Source organism: Protopterus annectens, chromosome 2.part0 (assembly GCF_019279795.1).
Source record: "Protopterus annectens isolate FY-2018-M chromosome 2.part0, PAN1.0, whole genome shotgun sequence".
NCBI lineage: Eukaryota > Metazoa > Chordata > Ceratodontiformes > Protopteridae > Protopterus > Protopterus annectens.
The window spans coordinates 707,692,004-707,715,296 of NC_056728.1; the positions used below are offsets into that span (position 1 = coordinate 707,692,004).

Genomic DNA, 23,293 nt, shown 5'->3' on the forward strand with positions numbered 1-23,293 from the left:
TTTTATGAAAAAGGTCTTCCTAAACTTTATCACAAATTTTGTCCCAGCACTTACAAAGTGTTCATTCTGCAATCTGCCTCACTTTTGGCAATGAAGAAATTTCGTATCTATACTACATTTCCTTGACATCCCCCATCTCACTAAATTATGCAGGCCCAAAGACCATTCTTCTTCTCCAAAAAGATTTTCTCTTTGAACTTTAGGGAAATCTTAACTGCATCTCTAATGTTTTGTTATTTTCACTGTACAGCCCATGCTGCTTACTCCATGAGGCTTCTAATGCTGGCAGATCCCAGTTTAGTTGCTCTTTTATAAGCTGCCTGGACCTTATGTTTCCAAAAGATACTTCCCAGGACTGGATGCCGTTTTCTTTAAGGCCTCAATTAATGATTAATACATTGGCAAAGAAGAGACACCATCTGCTATCATCTAATGACAAATGTCAGTACTACCGTTAAAAATAATTTGTAACTTAATTCTGCTTTTTGCCCCAAAAAAAAAAAAACATAATGGGCCAGCTTCAATAAAGCCTACACTAAGTGCACATGATATGTATTCAAGAACATTCTTACTACATTTTTTTGTGCTTACTATTCACTCAAAAAGATTACACAAAGTGCACATGTAGTCTACACTTTGTGGTAACCTTTATGAATCCCTGTCAATATTTAAAGCTGCAAGAATATTAGCAGGAAAACTAAAATTAGGAGAAAAAGGTGTGATTTATGTCTGTTCTGTCTTTCACTCAAAACAGTGTAGGCGTTATTGAATCCCGGGGAATGCATTTTCTGCATCCTGCCCCACAGCTGTGCATCCAGACAGAATTACATCATACTTATTTACATTTATTTTCCACACTTCTAAATTTATGAAAGATCTGGAATAAATCTGTATGATTTTTTCATCCATTCTGAAATTTTGCTATACTACAAAGGCTGCGTTCACCCAGGAAAACAGAAAAGTTAAATATCACATGTGAGAAATAACAGAAGTGGGGGACCCTCTGCTGAATCTAGTAGATGGATCGTCTTTTCTTTGCAAGACATTTGGAAGTCATCATGCTCAGAGACATCCTTGTACCTGCTCCAAAGAAAGGTGTTATGTAACATGCTGTATATACAGATGAACTCATCATTTCACCTCACATTCACAATTAAGTATCTTCATACAAAAAGAGAAATAAAAGTGAAGACTTGTTATCTACACTGTTGAACAATAAACAAGTATGCACTTGCCCGACTTAACATTGAGCTCCAACAGCAGCTGCTGGACAGAGGTGGAGGTGACCCCTACCCATAGGGAGTGGAGAAAGGGTATATCTGACCCATTAAGGATGGTGTTCACATATCATCTGATGCAGTAAAATTAGGTCTGCTGCATTTAACATTGAAGACCCTCCATAATGGCTCCAATGATTAGACCAAATCCCAAGCAGTGACTACTAGGGCTGAAACATCACCAAAACTGCAAACCAGTGTAGTTCAAAAACAGGAATCCTAAAATATTTCTTATAAAAGGAGGCCAAACTCCTAGTGCTGTAGCTGAGGTAATAAAGCTTGGTAAAGATAACGGAGAAAACTAAGTTACTGCAATGCAGACATTTTAGAAGTATGCGCTGGAAGTGGTCAGCACATTTTGTGAAGTGAGCTATAAATCCATCATTGGCCAGTAGTCAATTTGCTGCCTGACAGAACAGATAATGTGCAAGACAGTCCACATGAAATGAGTCTTCTTGGCAACCACGTCATCTTTGGAGATATGCAGCTGTCCAAACATACTAAACTTATGCACTGTCACTCAAGGTAGCAATGGAACTGAAGGTGAATATCCACAGAGTCAAGGCTTCACTCTCCCCTAGCTACTGCCCCTGCAAAGAAAACAATGGAATGAAAGGACTGCTTCAGGAAAAATTCTGAAACCACTTTCTACAACAAATGAAAGTTAATCTTAAGGGGCACCAGAGAGCCTTCTGAAAAAACAGGTGTGGCTCCATAAGGACCCACAGCACCGAGATCCTATTTGCAGTGGTGAAAACCACCAGCAAAACAGCTTTCAAAGAAATGAACTTCAAACCTGCTGAGCTAGCCAGCTGTTGGTCCACAGGAATAAAACTCTGATAATGGTCTGGGCAACCTGAGAATAATTAATAGCTCAGGAGCTTGACAAAACGGGAGACAAGTATGGGCATGCTCATCATGAGAACGCAGAGCAGGACATACGCTTTGCCACAAGCCCTCAGACAATGGTCAGAGATATAAATGTGCATCCTGGGAGTCTGCTTACCATGAGAGTATAAGGGAGCTGCACTCCCAAGAAAAATGCATTATTTTGGAGTTAGGATCATTATTAATGACTTCACATTTCTTTCTTCGCTGAACTTGGCAATGAGATGTGGTACTGGGAAGAGTATATACAGAAAACTGTCATGTGACATCACAGAAGACAGTAGAAATCCATAGTTACCTTCTCTCCACATCCATCCTACTGCACTGAATAGAGGAGGATCACAGTCCCCCAGGTGAAAAAATGACCAGTTTCCAGAGATGTTTTGCTTTTGGTATCACGACCAACAACACACAAGAAACTCTGGGTGCTGAAGAAAGCCTAATCAGCAAGCCACACTCTGTAATGGAAGAGATACCAACTCAGAGTGAAGCAGTGATATCTCCTATATGACCCTAAAAGATGAACTGTCAAAACGTGCCCATTATGTCCCTTTGCACCATCCAGATGCCCTGTAGGACCAATAGCATAAGCCCCTGTGAAAACCCACCACTGGACCAATAATCAAGGAGCCTCAATCCCCACCACTGGCACCAGTGGGGGACATATACTGGGAGGATGACAGGTACGTACACAGTATTTCTAAATGCAGCTTTCTGCATCAAGGGCAACTTCCTTAACAGCACACAGACACCACAGTCAGTCTGGAGCCAATTTCTCCCTCTTTCTCCAGATCCCCAATAAGACTCCCCACTGCACAGCAACAGCACTGAGATCTCAGCTGAGTGGCCAAGTCAAGACCTCCAGCACCCTCTCTGTCCAACAGTGCTTCGTGTCCCTGTCCAAGTAGCCGACACACACCCCTGGGAAAGGCTGGCACAGGTTTACTAGCTATGCCCCCTTTTGCCCAGACTATAAGGTAGTTATCACTGCCACCAGCCAACTCCTTATCATCTACTTAAAGGCCCCTAACAAAGGGTCCCCAATCTTACTGTGTAATGTTACCATTAATACAAATGGTAGTTTGACCAAGAGCAAGGCTACTAGGAGTGGCCCACAGTGTCACCAAATAAATATGCAAGTACTCTCAGAACTTAAATATCTCTAGACAGATCAACCACAATAAAATATTTAAATATATTTAATAAAAAATAACAGAACAATACAATACTAAATATATATTTACAGTGACAGAGTTCGAAATCACAGGAAATATTTAAAACAACATTGCAGAACATTCTCAAGTAAATAAGGGAAAACATCTAAACAATTCTTTGCTAGATTCCTGAATGTATCTAAGAGAATTACTATACCCTAGTTAACTTACTTAAGAGCAAGGCAGATGTGGAGAATGGATCTTATAGTTGTTGGTGTCAGGTCCAACACAGTAAGAGACCTTTCAAATTAATATCTCAAATATTACAGCTGGGCTAGCTTGCAGAATGACAATTTCTTGTCAACTGACTTCTAGTCCCCAGGCCCAAAACAACCACTGATGGCAGCTAGTAGCATTTAGCATCTACCTGTAAAAATATACAGACAAGGACTTTTCCTCAGATGTTTGGAAAATGCTGAAAGTCATAAAACAATAAAACACTTCCTAGACAATACAGAAATCCTCTCAGCACAGACTCTGTGTCTCCGGCCTAGCCTATAAAGTAATTTCATTTCAGCTATTTTTCAAAAATTACTAGACTGAGGTTAACCTCCTGTATCAGAGTTTCCACTGTTAAAATACATGCATCTAAACAGCTACAACAGTGCATGTACATTTCTGTTCTTTTCGAGTAGGGTACACTTGTGCATACATTTCAAGCACTTTGCAAAAACCTTTTTCACACACACTTTGGTACCAGCAGTTTGATATACACATGACATACAGTTCCAATACATTTGTAACACAAGCATCTTATATAAATCATGTTGATATTTACAAATGACATATAATTATTTACAAAATTCCAGATAGCTGTGCTGGCAATATCTCCCTTTGTCACAGCCCCTGCGAGGTAACACTCTGAAGCCATATGCATCAGATATGCTTGTAGATGTTGTTGAGGTCCAGAATGGAACCAAAAGGAGGGAATAAGAAACTAGTGTAATGAAGGAGGACTGCTTCTACAGTACCTTTAAAAACTGGAGTCTTGGCACGCTCCTAAATGTAAGGATGACAGAGAAATGTTGGTGAGCTAAGGTTAGAAGAAAATGAAATTCCCAAAATTAACTGGAAAAAAAAAGTCAGATCTACCTCATATGAGTAACATCTCCACCCATGCCCATCTTATTCTCAAATGCTGAATGCCTATGACAAGAAAAATAATCAGATATCTTACAGAGATATTTGAGATAATTTGGAAATTTTATGACAACTTGTCAAGCATATTTTTATCAACTGAAGAAGTTATGGGTGATAATTAATAAAGAAGAGATTTGTTTATGAAGGGAAGATGGTACAAGTCAAGTGGGATAAATGAATTCTTCCTATAGAAAAAGGTTTAGGGTTACTTGATTTGAAGAGGTATTTTATAACCATGCAATTAAGGATCACATATACAACAATCAGAGGGTTACAAATGAAAGTGGAGAGGGAGGAAGATGAAGAAATGGGGTGGGGGTTGAATGATAAGGAAATAGGATTTTGGATGCAAGTCTGTAAGGAAAAAGCTTGGACTGCAGGTTAGAGACTGATAACCGAATATAAGCAGAGAGAAAGGGATGGAGGAATGCTAAGTGAAAGATCAGGTTGCAAACAGTTGCAGCTAAGGAAATGATTCTTTTGAGCTGGGATACAGAATCTGAATTGCCTTGACATAGTAAGGCCTTGCTAAGTTTAATATTACTGGCTGCCAAAAAAGCAATTACCTGAACATGGAAATCAATATCTATTCCCAACTATATTGCAAAGGCAATAAAAGAACTGGAGGTGGAATCATCAGACAAGGGAAGGAGCAAATTTCATAGAAATAAATAGAAGTTGTGGGAATGGTATATGCAGAATAATGTTAAGGTGGTGCAAAATGTTTAAGAGAAGACAAGAAATGAGTAATGTATGTAAGGCTAAAATGAATTAGAATTGTTAAAAAGACAACAAATTTATACTGCATGATAATAATGGAAACTGTTATTATGGTTTCTTTTATTTTCTATTAATGCTTATAATCCCATGTTAACATTTACAATGTGGCTATTTAATAAAGATGTTTAAAAATAATACATCTAACCCCCTCAAACTGTAACAGACATATTAGATTATTATTCATTATTAACACACAAGTCTCATCACACATGTCCCAAGTCATTATCCTGTCATTTCAGGATTACTCCACCCAGTTTCCATTTCAACAGTGAATCATCCATATTCTAAAATACAACTGTTCACCAATGCCATCCTGGCTTATATCTATATCCATACCATTCTTAATTACCACAAATATCTACATTTCTAGAGCTCTGGAAAACGGTCACAATCTAGTTAACTACATAGACAACTTCTTAGGTACAATGTTTGAATGGTGCTGCTTTAACTAATTTGTATCATTTTGATTTTTATCATTAAGGTTTACATGTTCTCACCAGTTAAATCAATAAAAAATTAGAAAAGCCAAAATTATTCCAGCACCCTAAGCAGACAATGCATTGAACCCAGAATACATCAGAGCAGTCATATCTACAGCTGTCCTTTTCACACTTCCAAAAACCCTACAACATGCCTTCCATGAACAGCTCAAAAGTCTGCTAGAGCAAAATACCATGATATGAACTACCAAGATGGTTTCCTATGAGGTCAGAGTACTATCACTATACAAATATACCAAAAATGTCTATGAGTACATGGAAAATGACAACAACATGTACCACTTCATTTTCACAGACATAACTACAACTTCTGACAACATATCCTACAACCTTTTACTACAAATCCTACCTTGATGCACCATGCAAAACACAGTACTTTGTTTCAAAGAAAAGGATCAAAACTAAAATCAGAGTAGTCTACCAACCTGCAACCATGCCCAACCAAACCATTACCCTCACAGGTCCCACAGGTCTCCATACTTAGAGCAGATTCTTTTCCCACTCTTTACTAAAGTGTTCCTCGAATACCTCCAACAAACAACTTTCTACTTTACAATGATGACTGGTCATCTAGAAACAAGTTCTCGCTATGACGTCATATATAATCACAAAAATAATCTTTCCCTCAACTGTTTAAGCTCACTACACATTGCAAAGAAATTCTCATAAAATAAGTCAGCACTCCCTCAGGAAGCTCAATACACTGTATCCATCAGTACAAATATAATGACCTTTGGAAATACCTTATCCTACCTATCCTTCAGTTCACAAGAAAATAATGTTGTCTGTAACCTCCATGCTCTCCTATGTAACATCAATTTACTAATGAAAACTACTTGCCAAAATCATGGCAGATACCTACACACCACCAAGCCGTACTAACTCAACTAAAGGACAGAAAAATTACAAAGATGCCTCAGCAAAATATGCACCTATGACCTTTCAATAAAAAAACCCACACAGCATTCCATTACTCTGCAAAGTCAGACATTCTTCAAATATATTTTTAAGCACAACTCACTACAGCAATACTCATGTATAAACTGCTGTATCTAAAAATCACTGCTAAACTACCCTGAAAAAGTACACTAAACTATTGTACTCATAATAAAACTGCCATCTCTCAATCCATACTTAATGTATATGTTCATTAATTAACTAGCTCCTCCAATGTTATCTCCAATAACAGGGTCAAAATTATGGATATCCCTCAATCAATGCTGCTTCTCAAAGTCATTCGGTTTAAAAAAAAAGCCTATCTGTTTAGTCTACCCAAATATACTTGCTATGCACTACATTCTAACTGCCTAGGCTTCACCTCCAAAACAAGCAGTTAGTACAAATGACCACATCCAGAACACATCTCATTATCTAATGGCAATGACACAAAACCTAGGAAATGTAATCCAGTTACTTTCACCTCAATCCCAATATCCACGGATTACCATATGCAGGAATGTTTCCTTAAGATGAACTATACTATGTAAGAATATATTGTATTTCTTTACTTCAGTGATAAAAATGTGACTGCAATGGGTCCATGTGGACCAATTTATAATTCTTAAGCACAGCAGGTTACACTTACAGATACAACTTGCCTTGTACTTACAAGACGGATACCATTGTAACATTTTATTGGGTACCCTTCTCAAAGGGAAGCATCCTTATTACTTAATAAAGATACTTCCTTTTGAGAGGGGTACCCAATAAAATGTTACTATTGCAATACTTGTGTCCTCCATCTTTAATCTTTTCACTGATTACACTGTAAAACACAAAAAGACCTTCAAAGGGGTAAAAGCTATACAGGACACACTACTCAAATGTGGCAACAAGTATGTCAAAAGGATTAATAAATAACACAATGGCATGGTGAAAATGGTTCAGCCTCACTGAGGTGTATACACAACATGGCACTACAGTAGAAGTTGCATCATATGACATATATAACAGTGTAACCATCTCATTAGCATTAAAGTTATATACCCCATAGTCAACATTCTCCTTTTTAAAATAAGAAAATGCGCTCACACTCTTCTATATAACAAACATACACAGAAACTTAAATATATACATATATATATATATATATATATATATATATATATATATGTGTGTGTGTGTGTGTGTATACATTCTTATGTATATGTACTGTATACATCTATGTATACGCACACAAACCGTGGCATGCATTACTTTACTTTGATCATATAAAATTAAACTTACCACTATACTAAACACGACGAGAGTTATGCACATAAAATAATTTGTTGGTTCATATTTGAAGTACATTTTAAATGGCTGAATCAGTCTTCAGAATTATAGTAACTATACATATAGTACTGAGGCTTCTTATGCTTATTATACTCAAAGATATAGTTAGACAAATAACTATGCAGTAGGATAGATGTCACAATACAGAGGACTGGGTTATTTATAAAGTGTGGATAGCAAAAGGATGATTTAATTTTGAGATACAAATGAAATGAGTGTTAAAGACAGTTAAGACAGGCATACATCGAAGCTGGAGTGGGTGACATAGTGATTGCTGATGGAGTACAGGAGAGGAGAGCAGATGAATAGTAGAAGAGGAGGAAGAAAGCGCAGAGATCTTGTACATTATCCTGGAACTATTTAGCTCAAAGCCAAGATGTTGAGAGGTGTTCTCTTAGATGTGTTTTGAATACTTACTGGTTTTCAAAAAGCCTGAGACATGTGGGACGGGATTCCACAGTGTAGCTACAGTGTGAGTATAAGGAGGTTCCCAATGCATTTTGGGCTTTAGTGACAGAGAAGAGGAGCTTTCCTTTAGAGCAAAGAGCCTTGGTAGGGTGGTAGTGCTGAAGCACACCTTTTAGTGTCGGATACTTATCAGGATAGTATATTAGAGTATCACCCAGAAGTAGTTGACTACAGTGGAGGGGATATGGGAGTTCAGTCCATGGTATTGTGGTAGTGTTGAAGCATACCTTTTAGTGTTGGTACTTATCAAGGTAGTATATTAGACAATGTGCTAGAAGTAGCTGACTACAGTGCAGGTTATGTGAGAGTTCAGTCCAATTTAGTTAAGGGCAGAACAGCAATCACTTTTAAAGGGGTGATTTTACTGTAGCATTGTTCCAGTTTTGTTTGTGTGGAGAGGCATGCAGTAAGGGAGGTAGGCTTCACCTATGGTTTCTCTACTTCTGTTTTTCTGTTAGGTAGGGCTTTGATCTATGTAAGATGCTAAGCTTTTGGTGTTTTTTTAATGACAGTTTGGAAGTGCAAGTCAAATTTCACGCTGTCAATGGTGATTCCTATAAGTTAGGCATAAGGAAAATACTAGGTTTACAAATAAGGCAGTGGTGGCTCTATGGTTGAGAGGAAACCTGTATCATGTGAGGGAATAGAAGATTGTTTATGGTTAGGCATTGCAGTAATTGGGAACGTATACACTTTTCTAATACTTTAGACAATGGTGACAGAATGGCAATTGGTCTGAAGTTGGATTAGTCAGCAGAGGGTCCTCATTTATAAAGTACACATGCCTTCTTCCAAATGGCTGGGACATGAGATTCTACAAGGAATCTGTTTATTACTAATATATTGGATATGACAGAGCTTCATTTGTAATTTTTAGAAATTCAGGAGAAGGTTGTCTGCAACAGAGCTTGTAGTTTTAGATTTAGGAGGTATTTTCTTATGGTGGAGGTAGGAAAAGATTTGAGTGAGAAATGGGCTTCCATTGGGTTTTCTGGGTGGAGGTGGGTTGGTTTGATGGCAGAGCTGTCTGATAAGTGAAGCTACAGCTTGAAGGACGTATTTGTTAAAGTTATTAGCAATTGTTAAAGAAGTCTCTTCTGGAGAGGGAGTGGGTTGTTGACTTTGGTCTGGATTTATTAGATTTTGGAAAAATAACCAGAATTTTTTAGGATTATTTTGGTGTGCCTACTGTAAATTAAAGTGGTTGATTTTTTTGTCATGCCTTATACTGTGTTTGGTTTTATTTCTTATATGTCTGTCTATAGTGTAGAAGTTTTTCCTGGGATTTGTTAGTGTACCATGCTTTCCAGGCCTCACCATTGGGTGCCTACAGTTTTTTTAGCCATGCTGATGGATTAAGTTTAACTCTTTCTCCAGATGGAAGCACATTTGTTCAATATATTGGTAAAGGTTTTGTTAAACTTAAGGGTGGTTTCATCTACATGAATTTTTTTAACATATTCTAATTGCTTTGTTTAAATGTGGAGATGGTATTATCTATATTAGAATTGGATAGGTTACTTTTATTCTTGTATGCGTGTTTTACTGGACTGCATACTAGCCTGTTAGCAAAACTGGGCAGGCAGTCACTTAGGTTGTCAGAAAACGTGCCATAGTTATAGATATTACTCGGTTTAGTTGAGAGAATCCACTCCAGATGACTTAGAGGAGGGTTAATTATATGCTGGTGTATTTATGAGCTGCGAGAAAAAAACATACAGATTAACACTGGTAGTGGGGTTATCAGATACGATTTGGGCCCAGTCTATGTTACGGTCCCCAAGGATGTGGTTTCCTGGTTTCCATCTGTAGATGCACAGGAGAGTATGCCCTCTGCTGTGCTGATATTATTACTGGGGGAATATATAAGGTTGTGATACATATGACCTTATAAGAATTTAGCTTGAATACGCAAATAAAAATCTCTGCATCACTGAATGAGGGATGCTTTTTCCTGATAAAGTTATATGGTCAGGTGTTCTGAGTATATAATAGCTACATCAACTTCTTTTTTGGATATATGGTCTGCTTGAATGATTTCAGTGTCTTTGATTTCAGGTTTCATCCACATTTCTGTGGCAGTGAGGATGTTAAGGTTGTAATCAGATATGAAAGCATGTAGTTTAGTTATTTTATTAAGATGGTTCTGAGGTTAATGTGTACACATTTTAGACTTGTTTTACCAGAGTTGTAGGAGTGATGTGTTAAATTATTAATGATTGTTGGGGCCATTATGCGAGAGGCTTTTGTGGATGCAGCTTGTTTGGGTTGAATATCACCACATAGTCGCCGACTGGGCATGGATAGTTAGAATATATAATGCCACTTGCTTTTACATGTGTTCTTTGTGAATAGTTTGTTGGTTGGGTTACTTACTTTTATATATCATTGTTTGAAATGATGGATGTGAGATAGGGTGTGGAATATACGGATTAGAATATGGGAGTAATTGCCACTGAGAGCAATGATCTGAGCATTGGGCTCAGTCTACTACATCAGAGCACTGGTGTTGAGGGGTGTATTCATAGTTGGTTGTGGGTAATAGAAACAGGAGGGAAGTGAACTGCAGAACTTTGAAAAGCATGCTAGTTATTATGTAAATATTCAGTTAGTAAAAAATGTAAACATGATAGTGAGGGAGGGCTAGATAGGGTTTGACTGGTTGTGGGATGGGTGAAGTGGGAGGGGTTGCTGAGATGCAATGTAGATGAAATCCAGCTGACAGAAAGAAGAAATGTAATAAGTGGTTAGTGGGTGTGAGAAGGAGGGGTAAAAGTACAGATTGTAAACTGTTTCATGATTGCTGGTGATGTGGTGGGTGGAGATTAGCTTAGATAAGTGCAGATGATGTGAGGATGGTTTGGAATTGGGAGGTAGGGTGGGACAGCAAACAGGTGGTCTCAACCAAATCAGGTACTTTAAGGGAATGCAGCTACTCCTCCCCAATGGTTTTCCACCAAAGATCAATGAGGCAGGATGTGTAATATAAAGACAAGGTCTTTAAACTCTTTGTGAGGTGAGTTACAACATTTAATTTTATTGTTATGGGCTCTATTTGCTTTCTCCAGGGACATTTTGTACTTTTTATAGTAAAATATAATTTAGCTTCACCTAAAGTAGTATAAGGCCTGTGGGTGGTGGTGGAGGAGCCCTTCCAGCACATACAACATTACAGTACAGAACACACCGATGCAGAAGTGGAGGGAAAACCAGACACTTCAGTGGTTTAATTTTATTGTTATGGGCTCTATTTGCTTTCTCCAGGGAAATTTTGTACTTTTTATAGTAAAATGTAATTTAGCTTCATCTAAACTAGCATAAGGCCTGTGGGTGGTGGTGGAAGAGCCCTTCCAGCACATACAACATTACAGTACAGAACACACCGATGCAGAAGTGGAGGGAAAACCAGACACTTCAGCAGTTTAATTTGACTCTTGCAGACTGCCATACATTGGTTTTAACTGAAGGTATTTCTCCTTTTGTGTTTTTACAGCTTTAGTGAATTTCAGTAGTAGAAGCTCCTTTGGCAATGAGTGTGTCTTACTTTTGCAGTAGGTATCTTCAGGAATACTATGTGCTCAGTACAACTGGTTTTAAAGGAAAGTACTTTTGTGTTTTTACAACTGGAGTGAAATTCAGTTATAGAAGCTCCTTTGGCTGTAAGATCGTCTTTCTTTTGTAGCAACAATCTTCAGGAATACTATGTGCTCAGTACAACTGGTTTTAAAGGAAGGTACTTTTGTGTTTTTACAACTGGAGTGAAATTCAGTTATAGAAGCTCCTTTGGCAGTAAAATCGTCTTTCTTTTGCAGCAACAATCTTCAGGGATATTATGTGCTTAGTACACTTACTGCAGAGAGAAGCAGACAGAGGGAGTTGATTTCATTTGGCTCATGGAGTAGAAGAAAGGTAATCTGATTATTTATCTTCTATGTATCTGCAAAAGCCCATAAGCAGACAGCATATTCTCTTGCAGAATCAACAGCTCCTACATAATTCTGACTGGCATCTGCTTATAACACAACTTGCTTCTTCAACCCTTAGTATTTTACTACTGCTGCTTTTTGGTTTCTTCAGCATTTCAAAACTTTTTTTCTAGAAGAAAACATCATAGGGACAATTATCCTACCACTTTTAGGAACAAGCTTGCAATCGAATGCGTTGTTCCTAGAAATACCTGCAATGCCTTCTTATCTTCTGGCCTCAGCAAAAAATAATTGAACTTCAGTCACTGTAATGTCAAAGTATGATCAATATATTTCAAACTTGTTAGCCTGATTCTACAGTTGCTCTTATACAGATAGAAATTATGCAGTCTTAATAATACAGCTGTTATCCTTCTGCTGTTACACTGTTCTTGCATCCGACCCTACAATACTAGAACATCATTTATTCTTATATCACCTTCCAAGCTTTCAATTACATAAAGCAGAGCTCTTTGGAACACCTATAATAATCATGAAACACCCAGCAAAAGTCTAAGAAATCAATCTGCATTTTCTCAATGATGTATTAAATGTAAACAATCTGGAGCTTGCTTAATCCAGTGTAGTTTGCTCAAAACCCAAGTTTGTATCTAGTACTAAAAACAGTTTTGCAATTCATAAGACCACTTTTTCAGCAGTAAGCAAACGGAAATGCTCTCTTACAATGCTTTTATTCATATCTTGTACAATGTAGACTAATGCAACCTTACTTGTCATTCTTCACAACAGTGGTCAGAGTAATCAATCCTGCTGGCTCACACTGCTTCATGACAACTGCCAAGGTGTTCATTCACACTGGTTCCTTTCTACTTTACTCCTAAGAGATATTAGTATTTTCTTGGGAGCATGCATCACTGGCATAGCATCATAGTTTATTTTACTTATTGCAATCTCAAAGCAAACTTCCTAAGATAAATAAATCAAAGCCACAATGTATTTAATTGCAATAGCTCTGCAACTTATCAATGTTTCGGCAATTATGCAATTGATTCTGTATGTACACATTCATATGTAGCCTTTGCTTTGACATTGCAAATTGATTATATCACACCTAGTTCCTCACAAGACAAACCATCCTATTAGGTAGTGTTACCTCTGCAAGTGCTACTATTAGGAAAAAAAATGCACCATTTATTTTTAAATTCCTGTCAGATTTTTTTCATCTAATGACCCCATTAGTTGCCAGAAGCAAGTACAGTTGTGTACACTTACCATAAATGTAGATGTTCGAGTGTATTCACTGTTGCAGTCATTACATTTGGGTTATCTGCTTGCAGGTAGCCCTCAGTCAGCCTAATTATTAAAGTCTTCAAGCCTGCGTGGGTTGCTGTCTCATCTTCCAAGACGGCAGGTAGTCAGGGGTATAAAGCATGCAGCAGACGCCATTACATCCGTTTTTCTTGCCGCAGATGTCAGGTGCCCCCATAATGGGAAGCAATTATATACACGGTTAAACCTCCAACAAAAACAAATACACCAGAAAGCTTTAAGTATAGTAAATAAGAAGAGAAGTATAGTCAATAGAAGTCAGGGGGCTGGAGGGAGGGTAACCAGGACTGCAACATTGAATACACTAGAACATATACATTTATGGTAAGTGTACACAACTGTACTATGCTCTTCGTGTTTCACTGTTGCAGTCATTACATTTGGGTAGATTCCCAAAGCTATGGAAGGGAGGAGGCAATTAGAGAGCATTAGGACCAGCTATTAGGCCCTGCAAGACTGCAGTGGCAAAACCAGCTCTGGATTTAGAAAAAAACTGGCAAGTAGTAATGCTTGGTAAAGGTATGTACAGAACTCCAGGTAGCAGCTTCTAGGATGTCCCTAGTATTAACACCTCTGAGAAAGGCTGTAGAAGTAGATGCAGCCCTGGTGGAATGGGGTCTTATCCCCTTGTGGGGTAGGTTTTCCGTGGTGCTTACAGCAGAAATTAATGCAATGGCCTATCCACTTAGAAATGGTTTGCTTTGAAATGGCCTTCCCCTCTACCCCTGCAGCAAATGCAACCAGCAGCTGTTCAGATTTCCTGAGAGGCTAAGTCCTTTCCAAGTAAAATCTAAGTTGTCGGTGTACGTCCAAGGAGTGCAGTATTCATTCCCCTTTGTTCTGTGGATTAGAAAAGAAGGTTGGCAAATGAATGGACTGATTAAGGGCCATACTGGATACCACCTTGGGCATAAAGGAAGGATTGGTCCTGAGGGACACCCTGTCCGCATGAAAGATGATGAAAGGCTCCACTGCCATGAGGGCTTGTAATTCAGACACTCTTCTTGCTGAAGTGATAACTAGAAGGAAGGCTGTTTTCCAAGAAAGGAATTTCAACTCTGTAGTTGCAGCTGGCTCAAAGGGAGGTAGAGTTAGCTTTTCCAATACAAAGTTAAGGTCCCAGGCTGGAGTAGGGGCTCTCCTGGGTGGTCTCAAGTTTTTGGCCCCTCTGAGGATTTGCTTCAGCAGTGGATGAGAGAAGAGGGGTTGCTTCATATTATAATGTGCTAAAATGGCTGAGGCATGAATTTTAATGGAAGAGAAGGAAAGGCCCTTGTGAAGCATCTCAATTAAGTACTGAAGAATATGTGGTAAACTGGGCACTGTTGTGCCCATCCCCTGAGTTTGGCTCCAGGAACAAAATCTTTTCCACTTTTCAGCATAAGATTTTCTAGTACTAGGCCTCCTTGCCTCCAGAATGACATTCATCACTTGCTTACTGAGGGATGGCAATGGAGAGCTCAGGTAACTAGCCAGGCTGCAAGGTTCAGGGTTTGAAGCTGTGGGGGCAGAATCTGGTCCTCCTGCTGGGACAGTAGGGAAGGGGTCTGAGACAGGTGCCATGGTTCCAGCAGTGACACACTGCGCAAGAGGGGGTACCAGTGTTGGTGTGGCCAGTCTGGTGCAATGAGTATTGTTCTTGGTTTGTCCTGTTTGATCTTTAGTAGAACTTTGGAGATGAGAGGCAGAGGGGGAAAGGCATAAACTGATAGTTTTTTCCAGGTGAAGGACAGGGCATCCATTTTCCAAGCTTGTCTGTGGGGAGTCCTTGTGCAGAATTTGTCCAATTGGTAGTTCTGAGGGGAGGCAAACAGGTCTATCTCTGGGCTCCCCCATTTGTTTCTCAAAGTGTTGAATATCTTTGGTTCCAGTTTCCACTCGTGTGGGTCCATGAGATTAATGCTTAGGTCGTTTGCCAGTGCATTTAGCTTGTCTGGCAGGAATTGAGCTTCTAGGTGCACTTGGTAGCTCAAGGCTGTGTTCCACAGAGTCATGGCTAGTCTGCAGAGAGGGTATGAGTGGGTTCCCCCTGCTTTTTTATGTACCACATAACAGTGGTGTTGTCCCTCTTTACCAATAATTGTCCTGGAAGTATGTGGTCCCTGAAGGCTGTCAGAGAATTCTGTACACCTAACATTTCTTTTTGATTGATATGCAGGTGCATTTGGCTCTGGTTCCATTTGCCCTGAATGCACTGCCCTGCCAAGTGAGTCCCCCATGCACAGTCTGATGAGTCTGTTGTTAGGGTTTGGGCGGCAGGGGGTAGAGTGAATGGCAGTCCCTTGTTGTGGTGGCAGGCTGCTGCCCACCAAAGGAACTCTGTCTTTATAAAAGGAATTATAGAAATCATTGATTCTAGGTCCTGAGAATGTTGATATCATAGGCTTTTTAGATACCATTGCAGTTTCCTCAAATGGAATTAATAGAATGCAAGAGGCCATGAACCCCAGGCCTTGCAGTATTTTCCTTGCAGATAGCTGGGTCTTTGTGGCCAGTAGTTTGAAGTAGGCTGTCAAATAAACTTGTTTCTCTGGCGTGAGGTAGGCCATCTGGGAAGTTGTATTTAAGCTTGCTCCCAGGAATACAATTTGTTGGCAGGGTACTAGGTGTGATTTTTTTTTCGTTTATGGTGTACCCCAGTGAAGTTAGTAGTTTCTTTACAAATGCCAGATGATTTAATAGTATGTCCTGGCTTTCTGCCTGAATTAGACAATCGTCCAGGTATAGGTATATTTGAATATTTCTTTGCCTGCAGAATGCAATGACTGGAGCTAGGCACTTTGTGAAAACCCTGGGCGCAGTAGATAAGCCAAACGGCAGTGCAGAGAACTGAGAGTGCATGTAGCCTGCTCTGAAGCGTAGGTATTTTCTGCAAGATGCTTCCTTTAAATCCAATGTTGCCAACCATGCATTTTTGCCTAGCATGGGAAGCAGCTGATGAAGAGTTAGCATTTTGAATTTTGGGATTACCAAAAAGGTGTTTAGGATAGACAGGTCCAGGATAGAATGCCAGGAATTGTCTTTTCTGGGTACCAGGAAAAGTCTTGAGTAAAAATCTTGCCCCCATTCCTCTTCTGGGAAAGGCTTAATAGCCCTGATACTTAGAAGAGAGAGAACCTGCTTTTGAGCCTCTGCCCACTGATTTGGGGATGGTAAGGAGTGGAAGTGGAATCTGTATCCTTGGGAAACTACATTTAAAACCCATTTGTCTTGGGTTTTGCATGCAGGGCAATCTTTCCCCCTAAAGGAAGAGTCAGTTGAACAGGGCTTGGAAGGCTTAAGGTTAAGTCATTGTGACAGTTTACCATAGGGGGTGTCTTATTACATCCAGCTTTGGAAGTGGGAGCCCCCCACTGCTAAGGCCTGTGAGTACCTTGAGACTGAAGCCTGGGTGGTCTGGTGGTCCTGGGTTTGGACTGAGAAGGCCTGTAAGAGACAGGAAAGGACCAATTCTTGGAAGGCCAGTGCCTACTAAATGTGGGAGGCTGTACTTGTAGGAAATCTTTAACAGTTTGCATAGATTTAGCTTTTCGTCCATCTTAAGTACTACTTCTGCTTTGTTGCCAAACAGGTGGGTCTTGGTTTAAGGGAGCATCCAGTAATTTAGCTTTAACATGATCTGGCAAAGTTTGCTCCTTAAGCCAAGCATGCCTTCTAAGTACAGTCCCAGTGACAGCAGCCCTGCAAGATGCCTCTAATGAATCAAAACCACATTGCAAAGTATGTTTACCAACTTGTTCAGCAGAATGCATTAAATCCTGTAATTCTTTATTTTCAGCACAGTCAGGAATCAACATAATTTTCTATTTAAGTAATCCAGTAATATGTTGCTGATACTTTAACATATGAAACTAGCAGTTTAAGGCCTTAATGGCCAAGGTAGCAGAAGCGTATACCTTCTTGCCCAATCTGTCCAGGGCCCTGGAATCTCTATTAGAGGGGATAGAGTTTTTAGCAGTAGTAGCCTTAATGCCTTTGGGTCCCTGTGAAATGGTCCTGGATCCGCAGTAGGATTCTTAAAGAGGAACTTGTGCGAGTCAGGTACTCTGTAATACCAGTCAGGTTTCCTGGGAGCTGGAGGTAAAGTGTCTGGGGCCAGGCTAGATTCCAAGAAGACATCATCTACAATGTCCAGTACAGGAAGGATAGCTAAAGGTCTGTGTTGAGGTAGGAGTAAGAATTCCCTAAGCCTCTTTTTGGAGTCAGAGTTATCCTGGCTTTCCCAGCGGAAATGCTCCCTAAGAGTATGCAAAGTTACACCAAAAGAGAAATCTTCTGGAGGGGAAGCAGAGGGAATGGAGTCCTCTGCTACAGAATCCTCATAGGTAGATAAGGTTAAATCCTGGTCATCAGCAGAAACAGAAATTTCAGAATCCTGATCAGAAGAATCAGAAGGAAAATCAGTTCTAGTTCTCTTAGAGGGAGAAGGGTGACTTCCTCTGATTAGAGTAATAAGGTCTTCAGCCATTCTTGTCATTTGTTTTTTAGGCATAGGGGCCTGACCATGCGGTCTGGGTGTCGGTTTTCTAGGCGTGGATTGAGTTTTAGGCCTTGAAGAAGAAGATGGCGTTGGTTTAATATGCAAGTCAGTACGCCTGAGTACACCCTCAGAAGCCGGTGCCTGCACAGCGGCTCCGGACCCATCCAAGGTAGAGACATCCGCAGGTTCCATAGTCGAAGAAGCATCACGCGGCCTATCAGACTCCGAATGGGTCTCATTAGAGGCCTGTGAATCTGAAGTAGTGGGTATCAGGGGCTGCGAAAGTGTCTCACTGGAGACTAGCTTAATGGAAGCGTCGTCGGCTGCTTTGGACCTAAGCAGTCTCTCTGTCCATCTTTGCGTTTTTTCGAAATGTCAGTAGTTGGGTGGCTTACCGAAGCCATTTCTGGATAATTGAACCAAGTACCAAAAATGAACAGACGACAAATAGTTTGAGGATTGAATAAGGCACAAAACCGACAGCGAGGGACGTCGTGGTCTGGGCCTAAGCAAGGAATGCAGTACGAATGAAAATCTTTATGAGGTATTTGCTTTCCACAAGTAATACAATTGTTAACTTTTACTGACATCGGTTTAGAGCAAGAAAAAGGATCCCCAATGGGGTACTTAGCTTTGTTGAAGACTTCGGATCTGAAACTCGAAAACGAAAATTTCAGGAGTTGGCCGACCGGCACTTGCTTCGGGCACTGCACGGCAAGAAAGACTGATGCAATGGCGTCGGCTGCATGCTTTATACCCCTGACTACCTGACATCATGGAAGATGAGACAGCAACCAACGCAGGACCCAAGACTTTGGTAATCAGGCCTACTGAGGGCTTCCTGCAAGCAGATAACCGAAATGTAATGACTGCAACAGTGAAACACGAAGAACATGCTCATTTTTGTGCATCTTTAAAGCAACATGCAAATTCTTTTGAATGTACTTGTTTTTGAGTTAACACATTTTTGCAAAATGTCCTTTTGTACCATGCATTTTATATAAATAATTAAATACTAGGTAATTTCTAGGACATTTCCAGTTGAGCTTACAGCCACACCTACTGCATGAAGTAAGAATTGACAACTGCATTCTGGTTTCTCAAATGGCTTTCTTTTTTGTATCCATTATTTCTTCAACAATTCCTAACTATTTCCTATATTTGTCTTATTATCTGACCTACACTTTATCTTACACGCATCTTTTCTTGGCTAATTCTCTTAATACCATGCCAGTAATTTTACTTAATCTGCATGCATCCAAAACCTTTAATAAGATCAGGTCTGTTTCTCTAAACATCATTCCCATCATTTCATAATTTTACACCACAGATTATGACATTTCTTGTTATTAAATTGTAGTTCACCAAGCTCCCAGTCTCCGGCATTTTTTTCATCTTAGTAACATAACCCACTTTAGTCGATGTAGTATCGCTTCTTTTTGTAAAACACAGATTGTAAATAAATGGTGCATGCTTTCTAGGCTCACAGTAACTCATGAATTCCCCATGTGTCACTATTTTGCTTTTCTTTTATTTCAGGAAAGTACATTAAGAGAGTTAAATAAATGTAATGCTACTTCAATTGGGATATGCAGAAAAGAACAGCTGTAGAAAATCTTACCTTAACAGTAGATGTCCTCCTCTTCACTGTGGCAGTACTTTTTACTATAGGGATCCTCGCCAAAGGTAGTCCGATGTCTGGCCAGTATACCAAGCCTTTTGGTGGTAATAAGGACACTTAACGTCACACGTATGCTCCTGCATATGGAATAGGGCATAAAGGTGATGTACAGACGTACCATCCTCAGAAATGAAAAGCCCCAGGAGGAATGACTCTCTAAAGAGATAAAGAGGTAACAAGCACGCCCAGAAGGAGAAAAGGAACAGGATGAGGGAGGGAGGGAGATAATACTGCAACAGTGAAAAGAAGGACGTCTGCTATTATGGTAAGATTTTACACAACTGTACTATGTCCTTCCTTATCACTGTTGTAGTATTCTTTACAATATGAAGAGTACAAAAGCTCAGGAAGAAAGCTGGGAGGAGGAAGGACCAGCAGAGCCCTCAAGAAAACTATGTAGGACAGCCCTAGCAAAAACGTCTCTAGCCCTAGAAACAACATCCAACTTACAGTGCTTAGTAAAAGTATGGACAGAAATCCAAGTAGCTGCCTCAAGAAGAGAATTCATATCTAAACCTTTGAAAAAGCACCAGAAGAATAAACAGCCCTGGTAGAATGAGCCTTAATTGAAGAAGGATGGCTTTTCCCATGAAAGGAATAAGACAAAAAAATGGCTTTAGACATCCAGGAATAAATGGTTTGCTTGGAAACAGACAAATCTAAAGACCTAGGGTGAAAGGAAACAAAAAGCTACTCAGATTTATGAATGGCTTTAGTTTTATCCAAACAGCAGATTGTGGAGAAGGGGAAAAAAGTGGCAAATTAACAGACTTATTAAGAGACAATTTGTTAACCACATAAAAGAAGGAGGAGTACAAAGTGACATCCTGTCCTTAAGAAAAAGCAAAAAAGGAGAAAGAGCCATAAAGGCTTGCAGCTCAGACACCATCTGGCTAATGTAAGGAACAAAAGAACGGTCTTCCAAGAACAATACTGTAAGGAAACAAGCTGCAGGCAAAACAGAAAAACAAATTTAAGGTGTAAGGAAGGAGGAACAGGCTTCCTGGGAAGCCTAATGTGAAGGAGACTTTAAGAAATTGTTTGACCTCAAATCTAGAAGCCAAAGGGGGAATCAAAGGCAGACAGAAACAGCTGACAGGTGGGCTTTAACAGAAGACTATGCCAACCCAGCATTAAGCAATTCACACAAATAAGACAGAACCAAAGGAACTTCCACAGTAAGTGGATCCAGGTTACGGGAAAGACACCATACAGAAAACCTCTTCCATCTGGATAAGTAAGATTCCCTAGTAGTGGCTTTTCTGGCCTCTTGCAGGACCCAAAGCATGTCCTCAGAAAAAAGGTGCCTAAAATGGATCAAAATCCTATCACCCAAAATGTCAAGTGAAGAGTGGGTAGGTGGGGTTGGATGAGAGACCCCTTTGTCTTATGTACTTAGGTCCACCCTGTGAGGTAGCTTGTGATGATTGTCCTTGGCTAAATGCAGAAGAAGAGGGAACCAATGCTGCCTGGACCAAAAGGGAGTCACCAACAAGATTTTGGGAGCATCCTGTTCTATCTTGAGCAGACCTTTGGTATGACAGGAAGGGAAGGCATAAAGAAACATCCCCTTCCAAGAAAAGGAGAGGATGTCCAACTTCCAAGCCAGAAGACAAGGGATTCTGGTGCAAAAGAGAGGAAGTTGTTTATTCACAGGGGAGGCAAAAAGATCTACTTGAGGAGTATCCCACTGGTGGACAATGTCCAGAAACACATCTAAGTGAAGCATCCACTCACAACCCTGTGTCATGGGCCTGCTCAGAGAATATGCCACAATGTTCTGATCTGATGGAATATAAACTGCCTGAATGGTTACGTGATACTGGACAGCTAGATCCCAAACCGGAAGAGCTAGTCTAAACAGGAGATAAGGTTTTGTCCCTCCCTGCTTGTTGATGTACCACATCACTGTGGTATTGTCTGTGAAGACAAACCGAAAAACGGAGCCAATATAAAAACAGGTTCCACTTTAATTTTTCACTTCAAACAGTGGTACATCTAACAGTAAGTGCATTCGTCATCCCTTGATTTCTTCAGACTGCATAATGTACTTAAAACTACAAGACATTTTATATCATTTGAACAAGCCATGTAATCTATCAGGACACACAACTCAACTTTTTCCTTTTTAAAAAAGCAGTAAACTCTTTTCTGTCATTTAGCCCTGGTGGATGGCATGCATTGAATTTGACCTGCCACTGATACTCTTTCCACCCCAGTTCTGATTCAGCATCAAATTTCTCCTCATAATTAGTTACTTTGCCTAATATACAATACTTGAAAACTACTTTACATCCGTTTTCTTTATAATGTTTTCCCATTGCATTTTTTTCATCCTTCATACTAACAGCATATTTATGCTCATACACCCTTTTATACAACTCTCTTGTAGTACGCTCCACATAAAAAGCTTCACATGATTGACAAATAATTAGATATACAATAAACCTAGATTTGCATGTATATTTTTCTTTCAAATGTATTAACGATGCTCCTATTTTAATTTCTTTGACCCCTATTAATAGATAGTCACACATATTACAATTCATACATTTGAACATTCCAGGGTTATTGCACACTAGATGCTTGCTGTTCAATTTATTCTGGAATATATTCTTGAAACTTTTCCCTCTTTTTTTTTGCACAAAAACTGGCACTTCCCCTACTTTTTTGCCAATTTCTGCACTACATTTTAAACATTTCCAGTTATTTTTTACAATACTTTTGATTGTTCCTGAATCTACACTATTTGTAACTTGCATAGTTGTTTTATAATCTGCCTTTATACTCTTATTTGTCACATGTGCATCTACATCTCTTTTCTCCATAACTTCATTATAGATTTTTGCAATATCTTCTTTGGGGTATCCCTCTATTCACAAATGTATTACATAGACTTGTGCATTCTTTTTGGGATATTCCATCATCATCAGTTAACTGGATAGACCCTTTTTAACTGGCCTTTTACTATATTAATTTTTTGTAATTTTGGGGTGCATGCTGTCATAGTGCAAGTATGAATTATTTTGTACATTTTTCTTAAAAATTGAGGTAAGCAGCTTATCATTTTCCTTATATATAATCAAATCCAAAAATTGATGGTCTCCACATTATTCACAGACGTAAATTTAAGAGAAGTACATAACCCATTAAGATAGACTATAAACTCATCTAACAATTTCTGGTCCCCTCTCCAAATTAAAAAACATCATCAATAAAATGCTTATAAAACTGCTTACAAAAATATGACATTTTTCCCAGCCGTACATAAAGATATTTGCATAGCTTGGTGCCATCGAGGCACCCATGGCAACTTCGTTAACTTGTCTATATATT

At 39.4% G+C, this 23,293-nt stretch overlaps 1 protein-coding gene across 1 annotated transcript in view; it reads right to left on the bottom strand.

Annotated features, from left to right (window-relative positions):
* The window catches only part of ECPAS (Ecm29 proteasome adaptor and scaffold), a 2,158,898-nt gene that overhangs the window by 966,761 nt on the left and 1,168,844 nt on the right, over positions 1-23,293 (bottom strand). The gene's annotated exons all lie outside the window — the stretch shown is intronic.